This window comes from Bison bison, unplaced genomic scaffold, assembly GCF_000754665.1.
Source record: "Bison bison bison isolate TAMUID 2011002044 unplaced genomic scaffold, Bison_UMD1.0 scf7180017864371, whole genome shotgun sequence".
Classification (NCBI taxonomy): domain Eukaryota; kingdom Metazoa; phylum Chordata; class Mammalia; order Artiodactyla; family Bovidae; genus Bison; species Bison bison.
This window is the reverse complement of record NW_011494943.1, coordinates 1,595,347-1,606,828: the sequence shown is the minus strand read 5'-3', so window position 1 is coordinate 1,606,828 and position 11,482 is coordinate 1,595,347.

Below are 11,482 nucleotides of genomic sequence, written 5' to 3'. Positions count from 1 at the left end.
CCAGCCCAGCTCCAGCCCAGCTCCAGGAGGCGGCGGGCAGTGTGTGGCCGTCAGACCGCTGTGTCAGCAGCTGCTCTCGGCCACTTGGAAAACGACCCCTCGGTTCAGGGCTGTGTGAGCCGGAGCACAGGCCGTGCAGCTGTTCGGGGCTCCAGCTGGCAAGTGTGGGACAAGTGCTCACATCTGTGAAACACCTGGACAGTCCAGAAGCCACAGTCCTCCCCAGTCGAGTTTCTGAGTTCCAGATGGTGGAAGGCTTCGTGTGTCTGTAAGGTTTCCTGAAAGAACAGAAATTGACAAGAAAACAGAGTTAAAACTGCCAGTGCAGCTGTGTTTTACTCAGTAGCTTAGGAAATAATCACTTTCCCATGCCAACACATGTTTTCCTTCTTATTCGAGTATTGAACGGGTTCATCAGTTTCTCCACCTGAGAATTAGTGATGCTAATAATATTTGCAATAGACTGATGATTACAGGGCTGGAATCAACATTAGGGATGATGTCTGAACCCGCTCACCATATAGGGGGGAATATTCTGGGGCCCCGTGTTCCAGATCGGGGGGCAAGAACCAGCACCCCACTCTGTGAAACACCAGTGCTCCCCGACTCCCACCCCATCGTGTTTCTCTGACTCACGAGAAACCAAGTGCAAACGTGTCAAACCCATCAAGGATTCTAGAAGAAGGGGTGAGACCCTTACTACCAAGACATGCTTCTCTCTAACAGTCGTGCTGTTACAGTTTTGTGTGTTTGGGGTTTTTGTTGCTGTTTTGGTTTTTCGGCTGCACCGTAGTTCTCCTACCAGGGATGGAGCACCTGACCACGTCCAGCACCGAGTCCTGACCACGTGGAATTTACTGGCATTGATTTGGAATTCCCAAATAAAAGAGCAGTATGGTTTTTGTTTTGTTTTTTTTTTGGTTGCGCTGTGCAGCATGCAGGATTGCAGCACCCAGACCAGGGAGACCCAGGCCCCTACAGCGGGCGCTCAGAGTCTGAACCACTGGCCCGCCAGGGAAGCCCCTCTGTATGAAGTTCTTGATAGAAAGTAACTGGAGGGAAAGGAAAGGAAAATAACTAAGTTAATGGTCGAATCTGGGTGGACAGTCCAGGGAGCTTACTGTAGGACTCTTTCCACTTTGCTGTACATTTGAAATGTTTCATAATGTTAGGAAAAAATGTCCAAAAAGCACTTAATGGAAATGTGTCCCTTTACATATTGACAATGTAATCTGTAAAAAGAAAATCTTAAATCAACCAGTGCTTCTCACATTTTGATGCACATACAAATCAACTGGAGAGTTTATTAAAATGCAGGTTCATTAGGTGAGGCTGGTACCTGGAAACTATATTTCTAATGTAGTCTTTGGATCACATTTTGAGTAGCAAGATAATTAAGGGAAAAAAAAAAATCAAGGACTTCCCTGGTGGTCCAGTGGTTAAGAATCCAGCTGCCAATGCAGGGGACACGGGTTCGATCCCTGGTCGGCGAAGATCCCACATGACGTGGGGCACAACCGTGAGCCGTGCCCATGAGCCACAACCGCTGAGCCACGTGCTGAACTACGGAAGCCCGTGAGCCTACAGCCCCTGCTCCACAGCAAGAGAAGGAACTGCAGGAAGAAGCAGCACTCCGCAGCGAGAGAGCAGCCCCGCTCCCCACAGCTAGAGAAAGCCCACCCGCAGCAAAAGACCCAGCACAGTCACAACACACAAGAAACCAAAGAATTCAAGACAAAAAGGGAAGCATGTTAGTCGCTCAGTCGTGTCCCATTCTTTGCTACCCCACGAACTGTAGCCCACCAGGCTCCTCTGTCCATGGGATTCTCCAGGCAAGAATACTGGAGTTGGTTGCCATGCCCTCCTCCAGGGGATCTTTCCGACCCAGGTCTCCTGCACTGCAAGCGGATTCTTTACCATCTGAGCCACCAGGGAAGCCACTAACAAACAAACAAAAAATTAAGATTCTGGTCCTAAAAGAAAATAAACCTAACTGGAGGTGCTTAGCATAACTAGAGATGATTCAGCTTCTGTGGAAAAACACAAAAGCAATGAATCAGGTTGAGTTTTGAAAGACAGAAATGGAAGGTTATGCTTTCAACTGCAGGCTGCAAATGGAAACACAGAATAAAACCATATTACCCCTAGTTCACCTAAAAGCCCTAAATTGACTAGGTTGGTAAGGACACATAGACTTGAAATTCTGGATCAGATTTTAAAAGTCTCTATGGAACACCCAAGCTATTAAAGGAGAACCAAATTATAATATATAAAGATGCTACTAGGGCTGGGACTTCCCAGGTGGCGCTGGCGGTAAAGAACCCGCCTGCCAGCGCAGGAGGCATAAGAGAGTGGGTTCTATCCCTGGGTCGGGAAGGTCCCCTGGAGGAGGGTGGGACAACCCACGCCAGTGTTCTTGCCTGGAGAATCCCCATAGACAGAGGAGCCTGGCGGGCTACAGTCCATGGGGTCACAGACAGTCAGATACAACTGAAGCAACTCAGCACAGCACACACTAGGGCTGGGGTTTTGAGAGATGCCATCTGTATCCCTGCCTTTGAGGAAGGAATGAACAGCCCACAGATCCAGCCAGCCAACCCAACGGCCAACCGGCTGGATGGGAGTGGCTGGAGGTATGTAAGTTCTGGAAGATCCAGATAAACTCAGGAGAGGCAGATATGCACTTCATCAAAATAAAAGGAATTCCAAGTCAACAATCATGGTCATCTGGAGGGCAATGAATCAATTGTTCAGAAATGCAAATTCCTCCTTTTTCCAAAAGGAAAGTTAATATTTCAAACTCAATTAGATTCAACTGGTCTTTGTTGACCTTGAGGCCCCAAAGACTTCTCCCTTTCTAGAAGAAAAAGCCTCTGCACAGGGAGCGCCCTACAAACACTTGTTGACTTGTCTCACGGTACTGCCTTCGGACCATGAGCAACAGTCAGAGGAAGCTTTTCTTCTTAAAGTCACTTAGCTTGGAACCCTAGAGCGCTCCAGTTCTTCATCCATAATCCATTTCAGAATGACCCAACACGAAACCTCCCAGGGAGTGGGGGAAAACCACTGAAGAAGGAAGTTAAAATTAAGGTGGGAACAGAAGTAAACAGATTGTCTTTCTTAAGAATTCTATGATAAAACATTCCTCTGAGGTTTTTCAAAAAGGGTCATTAGTCCTTACAATTTTTATAGAATGGAAATAAGCTAATTTAGCCAGTACACCATCCTTCTCCTCCACACCCACGCCTCCAGGGAGACATTTAATACTTTCCCCCACTTATTGTTTTTAACTAAAGGGAAAAAGCAAGTCAGACTTTCAAAGAAGGGACTCCAAGCCACGAACCTTGATTAAGATCCAGGCTGACATTATGGAAAACAGTATGGAGGGTCCTCAGAACATTAAAAATAGAACGACCAGACAATCCCACAATCCCACTTCTCAGGGTATATCCAGAGAAGATGAGATTAAGATCTTGAAGAAATACCTGCACACCCGCCTTTGAAGTGAACATGGTGAAGTGAAGTCGCTCAGTCATGTTCGACTCTTTGCAACCCCATGGACTGTAGCCTACCAGGCTCCTCCCTCCATGGGATTCTCCAGGCAAGAGTACTGGAGTGGGTTGCCATTTCCTTCTCCAGGGGATCTTCCCGACCCAGGGATCGAACCTGGGTCTCCCACATTGCAGGCAGACACTTTAACCTCTGAGCCACCAGGGAAGCCCACACCCACCTTTACTACAGCATTATTCACAACAGCCCGAGTATCCAGTAACGGGTGAACAGGTAGAGAAAATGTGCCGTCTGTATCACACACACACACATAATGGAATGAGTGGACCTTAAGAAGGAAATTCTTCTGCATTTATAGCAACCTGGATGAACCTGGAGGATATTCTGCGAAATGAAAAGAGCCAGGCACAGAAAGACAAGTATCTCCTGATCTCACATAGTGATCTCACTTCTATGGGGAATCTAACAAAGCAGAACACACAGAGCAGAGGGGGTGGTGGCTGCCAGGGGCCGGGGGCGGGGGAAGGGAGCTTGTCAAAGTACAAACCTTCAGTTATATGCAATCAACCACTTCTGAGCGTCTAATGTGCAGCACACCGAGCAGAGTTCACGAAACTGCACCGCAAACTTCAGATTCACTAACAGCAGACCTTCAGTGTCTCTACCACCAAAACAGTTTTAAAGGTGACCATATGAGAAGACGGATGTGTTGATTAGCTTGACTATGGTCGTCATTTTATAATGTATGTATATATCAAAACAATACAGACAACAAATACAGTTCATGACGATGGACACGGACTTGGACAAACTCCGGGAGGTGGTGAGGGACGGAGAAGCCTGGTGTGCTGCAGTCCACGGGGTAGCAGAGCGTCGGACATGACTCGGTGACTGAACAACAGGCAAGTAATACGGTTTTCATTTGCCAGTTGTACCTCAGTAAAGCTGGGTTGTTCGTGCTTTTTTAAATATCCAAGCTGAGGGACCTCTCTGGTGGCCCAGTGCTTGGGACTCTGTGCTTCCAATGCAGGGAGCACGGGTTCCACCCTGGTCAGTGAGCGCGAAGACCCTACAGGCTGCATGTGTGTTGGTCGCTCAGTCGTGTCTGACTCTCTGTGACCCCATGAACTGTAGCCCACCAGGCTCCTCTGTCCATGGGATTCTCCAGGCAAGGACACTGGAGTGGGTTGCCATACCCTTCTCCTGACCCAGGGCTGGAACCCAGGTCTCCTGCATTGCAATCAGATTCTTTACCATCTGAGCCACCAGGGAAGCCCCACAATGTGCATGGCAAGGCCAAAAAATAATAATAATACATAAAAATGTAAAAATAAATATTCAGGCTGAGACTTTGAGCTCAGAGTCTTAGCTGAGGTCACCTTCCCCAATTTTCCTTATATATCACATTTCCCAGCTCAGAAGGGGGTGTGGTCACAGGCAAGGAACACTCCTGGGGGCTCAGGAAGACAGGCGGCGAGACTTCCCTGGTGGCCCAGCAGTTAAGACTTGACGCTTTCAACACAGGGGGCCCGAGTTCAGTCCCTGGTCAAAGAGCAAAGATCCCACGTGCTGCTCGGTGTGGCCAAAAAAAGGCAAAAAAAGAAAGGGGGTCTCTGGCAAATAAAGCCTTCACCCCTCCTTCCACTGAGTTGGAAGTTACCCGACCACCCTACTCAACAAACCGCTCCAAGGAAGGCCCATCTGTTCCACCCAAGCAGAACTCCCTGATGGTCCAGTGGTTTAGAGTCTGCCCTCCCAACACAGAGGTACAGGTAAGATCCCTGGTCAGGGAACTAAGATCCCGAAAGCCTCACGGCAGGGCCAAAAAAAAAAAAAGGCCATCTGGGATAGATCTTGCTGGGGAGAGCAAGAACCCTGCCTGTGTCCTCAGGCTGCAGGAGAGGGAACTCTAGCTGCTGATCCGTTTTGCGAGGGCCTGTGCTCTTCTCCGCGAACCCCGGGGAAGCAGGGCACTGGACCTGCTAAGGCCTGGTGCTCTTTGGTTCCGGGCGGGCTGATGGGAAAAGGTGCTCATGACAAGGGAACGATGCAGTCTGTGGCCGGGAGCGCTGAGAGCCGGCGGAGGAGGCCACCTGAAGACCAGTCCACACGCCGGCGGGAGGCCCGTCACCTGAGCCTGGCTCCCCGAGGGGCCCCGGCCAAGCGGCCACGAGAGGGCCTCGCAAACAGCTGAAACAACAAGACAGCCGGCGGCCCTATCTGGCAGAGGGCTCTGTTGGTTTTCCAAAGACAAAGCTTCGGATGAGCTGAGGCCAAGAAAGACAAAGGCCCGGGGGGTGTGATCTCTGGTTGCAGAGCTCTGTGGTTTCGTCGGGCAGGTCGGAACGCGGGCGGAGGGGGCACAGGCTGCAGCTGCGAGTCACGCGGGAGCTCCCGGGGCACCAGCTGCCCACGTGTGTCCAAAATGATCCGACATCACCCATCGGGGGACGTGGAACGAGGGACAGTCTCGATCCGGGAGCTGTGCTTCAGCAGTGAATGAAACATGGAACCCACTGCCCGCCTGGCACCCCCGTGCTGTGGGCGGGGGAGAGGGTGGGAAGATCCCAGGGGGCGAGTCAGGGAGAGAACGAACCCGGAGGGGACCAGGAGTGGGCAGGCAAGCGGCTGTGGGTTACGGAAGGTCAAGGGCGGCCCCACTGAGGAGCGGACCCTTCCAGCGGCCCCGGGAGAGTAGCGCGCAAGACTCGCGGTTCTGGAAGGTTCTGCCAGAGAGAGCATAAGGCGGGGGCGGGTGAGCCCCACGCAAACAGCAGGACGAGAAGGGCGAGGGTGAGACGGCCTCTCCTGCGCCAGCGTGGGGTCGGAACAGGGTCCCCCGGGCTGCCTGGCTGGGGACGCGGTGCGGCGGGGGAAGACGGGCTGAGGAGCCGCGTGCCAGCCCGGGTGAGTCCAGGTGGGACTGGCCGCCAGGTGAGGCTGCCAGGGGCCCAGGGTGCAGCACTAGCGGCGGGGGCGTGCCCGCCCAGGCACCCGCCCGCAAGCCCTGGCAAGAGCACTGCCTTCAGTTTTGCCTCGCCCTCCGCCAAGCCCAGAGCCGGGAAGATGCAGCTGACTTGGCGGCCGGCGTCAAATGGTTCCTTACCGCTGAGCATGATGAACCTCCTCAGGGCTCCTCCTTGGTCCTGAGACCCCAACACGGTCACTCTGGGGCCGGCCCAACGATTCCCTAGGAGTGTCTGTGGTGGGCGGGGGCAGGGGGGACTGCCCTGGTGGTCCAGTGGGACTCGGTTTGATCCCTGATGGGGAACGCTGCAAGTAGAGACCCAGTGCAGCCAAAATTAAGAGGAAAAAAAAAAAGGAGTGTTTGAGGGGGCGGGGCTGCGGTCTCAGTTCAACAGAGGATGCAAAGGAAAAGCTTCGTTTTCTGTTCTGTATTTTTCTTGTTTTACTGAGATATCACTGACAACGCACCCCTGTGGAAGTCTAAGGCGGGCAGCGAAAGGACTGGACAAACGTGTTCTGTGAAATGATGACCACAATATCTCTTATAGATACAAGTAAGAAAAGAGAGAAGAAAAACAAATGGTTTTTTCCTTGTAATGAGAACTTTGAGAGTCTTCTCTCCTAACAACTTGCAAATATTCCACAGGGCAGGGTTCCCTACAGTCATGTGTCATCCGCCTCATCCCCACGACTCATTCATCTTCTAACCAGAACAAAGGAAATCTTTGAATTCAGTTCAGTTCAGTTCAGTCACTCAGTCGTGTCCAACTCTTTGCAACCCCATGAATCGCAGCACGCCAGGCCTCCCTGTCCATCCAAACTGGGAGAGTAATTCCACTTAGAAGATTGAAAAAAAAAACTAAGGGACTTTCCAGTGGTAAGACTCCACGCTCCCAAAGCACAGGGCACAGGTTCAATCCCTAGTTGGGGAATTAAGATCTCAAATGCCACAACTAAGATTGAAGATCCCCAGCCCCAGTGCAGCCAAATAAATAAGTAGAAGTATTTTTTTAAATTTAAGCTTGAAGATGTCCAGCCAGACCCTGTGGCTGGGAACATCAGCTTCTGTGGCCCCAGCAATGCCAGGGGGCAGATGACACCCTGCCTGGCATTCGGCTGGAACCACCTGCTGGGATCGGCCCAGCAGGAGACCACGCGGCAGGAGCCAGTCTGGGAGAGCAGAGGTGACCTGAGGTCACACCTCTGAACACTTGGCAGGCCGCAGAAATTATAGCTGGGTCCTTGAACACAGGTCAGAAAAACAGAGAGTAGATAGACCTCTGAACAACATCCTTTCCCTAAAACTCTGTCCTCCACTGGGAAGAAAAACCATGAGGGGTGGGATCCAATGAAAAGGACTTTCATCAGGAGGGAGGGGACATAAATACACGGAGGGCTGATTCATGCTGATGCACGGCAGAGACCAGCAAAATACTGTAAAGCAATCAGCCCCTAATTAAAAATAAACTTTAAAAAAATATTTTGTTAAAAAAAGAGAAGCAAAGGGCTTACAGTCAATTACCTGAAATCCACTCCCTTGAGGCCTCTTTGCCAAATGTTTAAGGACTTTTTACAAAGCAGTGTTTATCTATTACTTATCAAACTTTTCGTAATGGAACTTGTCAAACATACAAAAGTTGAGAAACTCACACATACCCGCCCAACATCTAAACTCAACAGCCATCAGCACAAGGGCGCCCCGCTTCATCCGTCTCCTCTCCCAGGCCCCCTCCCTCATTCTCCACTTACACTGCAGTATTCGCAAACAAATCTCAGATATCATGTAATCTCATCGACAATCATTTCTCTATGCTTCTCTAGATTATAAGAACTGTTTTTACATATACTTACAGTTCTCAGTGAAGCCCCCTTTAAACGTAATGCAGTGATTTGTGTTCACCATCGAAAACCCAGGGAACGCTGCAATGTCCTCAGTCTCACCATTGGTTCTGGGTTTTCCTACAGTTTGTTCTGGACTCCCCCAGTGGCTCAGCGGTAAAGAATCCGCCTGCGATGCAGGAGCCACAGGACCCTTTGGTTCGAGCCCTGGGTCGGGAAGATCTCCTGGAGAAGGAAATAGCAACCCACTCCAGTGTTCTTGCCTGGAGAATTCCATGGACAGAGGAGCCTGGTGGGCTGCAGTCCATGGGGTCACACAGAGTCAACACTAAAGTGACTTGGCATGAACAGTTTGTTCTAATCGTGATCCAACAGAGTCCGTTCTGCACTGTGCTGCACTCACGTGTCCCTTCTCGTTTCTATGCTCCTCCTCTCTCTTCCCTACAACAGATTTGTAATAAATTTGGTTGGTTGTCCTGTAAAATTTCTCAACTTTTGGATCTGGCTGATTTCACCTCCATGGTGTCACTTAGAATGTTTCCTGGAACTCTCTTCTGTTAATCTGTAGATCTACAAGTGAGACTAGATTCAGGTGAGTTTTCAACTTATTTTCTTATTCTATTTCTTGTTAATATTTTATTAATTTATTGGCTGCACCATGGGCCCTGTGGGATCTTAGTTCCCTGACCAGGGTTAGAACCTGAATCCCCAAGTTTGGAAGTGCAGAGTCTCAACCAAGGAACCACCAGGGAATCCCTCAGGTGAGGTTTATTTTTTGGCAGGAGGGAGGCACAGGCCGACCTTATACTTCTATGTTTCCCCCAGTAAGACATCAAGGGAGTATGTATCAGAATTTCATTTTTTTCCTGTGTGACTTTTGCATGAGAAGAGGGAAAACTTTCTCTTAAATGCTACTAGAAAAGACCCTGATGCTGGGAAAGACTGAAGTCAGGAGGAGAAGGGGACGACAGAGGATGAGATGGTTGGATGGCATCACCGACTCGATGGACACGAGTTTGGGCAAGCTCTGGGAGTTGGTGATGGACAGGGAAGCCTGGTGTGCTGCGGTTCATGGGGTCACAAAGAGTCGGACACGACCGAGCGACTGAACAACCACCACCACGACTCTCTATTTTTGTAGATTTATTTTCTCCCTGAATCTGCTGCACCTCTGCAATGACACACATGAGGTTTCATTATGGACTGAATGTTTGTATCCTTTCAAAGTTCTTCTATTGGTGGGACTTCCCTGGGAGTCCAGGGGCTAAGGTTCTGAGCCCGCCATGCAGGAGGCCCGGGTTCAATCCCTGGTCGGGGAACTAGATCCCACCTGCTGCCAATAAAATTAAAAAAAAAAAAGATCCCATGTTTCGCAACTAAGACCTTATGCAGTCAGGTAGATAAATTCACGTCTTGGCGCCTTTCCCCTTGTTAGGACAAACTTGCAGAGTTGCCTTTGGGAGACAAGGTTAGATGAGGTCACAGGGCACAGCCCTCCTGATGGGATTCATGCTCTTGCAGGAAGAGTCAGGAGAGAACTTGCTCTCGCTCTCACAGATGGAGACACAGCAAGAAGGTGTGATGGCCAGAACGATCCACAAGAGCCAAGTCAGCCAGCACCTCGCTCTTAGACCCCCAGCCTCCAGAAGTGAGAGAGACAGGCTCTGTTTTCTCAGTCACCCGGTCCACGGGGTTCACTGTGGCAGCCCCTGCCCACCCAGAGACTCCAGCTGTTTTATCTGAGAAGCTCTGAGGCTGAAGCCGGGGCAGAAGGAAGGATAAGCCCAAAACTTAGGGGAAAAAATAAATGCTCAGTCCAGGGACTTCCCTGGCGGCCCAGGAGTGAGGACCCCGCCTTCACTGCCATCTGTTGCTGTTCAGTCCCTCATTCCTGCCTGACTCTCTGAGGCCCCGTGGACTGCAGCACGCCAGCTCCTCTGCCCTGCACCATCTCCTGGAGCTCACTGCCACGGGCCGGGGTTTCATCCCTGATTGGGCAACTGAGATCGCAAACTGCGTGGTCCTGCCGCTCGTCCCCGCCCCACCCCCTGCAAAAAAAAAAGTTCATTTCAGTGAAGTAGTTACTTGGCAAATCTGCCTTTTGTAGAACTGACTCTGGGGATGTGTTGACATTGACTGACTTTGCAGAACATGTGTCCAGGCTCCAGAAGAGTCATTCCTTTGCCGTGTGACTTTGGATAAGTTGCTGAATCTCTCTGGACCCCAGTTTCCCCACTTGCCTGAAAAACAGGACCACAGAAAAGTCCCTGCACCCCAAACCCAACGGTGAGCATGAAACAGCCTGACACAAGGGCTGCTCAGAGACGTGGGCCGTAATTCTGCCCTCCCCAACTGTCTTGAGGATAAAGAGATAACAGACATGAGAACATTCTGAAAAAAGCACCGTGCAAATCCGAGGCGTTACCTCAACAACTGTTAAGCAAACCGATTGTGAGTACAGATGGTGAAATCCAGAATGGCTGCAGCTGCCGGCCGAGTCCTTGTCCTGACTCCGCTGCTGGATTCCGAACCCAGAAAAGGTAAAGGACACAGGGAAAGCAGTCGCGCTGATTGGCATTTTCAAAGCTCTGAACCGCGGTTCTGGTCACACAGTCCTACGGCTCTCAGGTCTATTCTGGGAAACCCTAGAGGGTCCCTCTGCCCCCGGCAGCCTCTGGCGACAGCCAGCGTGGCCTCAGGAGCAGGCGGCCGACCAACGCATGCGGCTCTGGACAGCAGAGCAGCGCGAAGTGAAGTCAAGACGCAGAGGGCATGTGAGGGGAACTGACTCTCTGCGGATGCCCATGGAAAGTGGGAATTACATAATGCCATTTGCAGCAACACGGATGCACCTAGAGAGCATCACAGTGAGTGAAGTCAGACAGGGAAGGACAAATGTCACATGATATCATTTATATAAGGGATAAGAAAAAAAAAGGAACACATGGGGCTTCCCGGGTGGTTCCGTGGTCAGGAATCTGCCTGCCAGTGCAGGGGACCCGGGTTTGATCCCCGGTCCGGGAAGATCCCCCGTGCTGTGCAGGAGCTGAGCCTAGGAGCCAGGTCGACCCAAGCCCCCGTGCCCGAGTGCCTGAGCTCCGCACCGAGACCCTGCTGCTAGCTGCAACAGAGAAACCGGCGCAGCAGTGAGGCCCCGACATGGCCA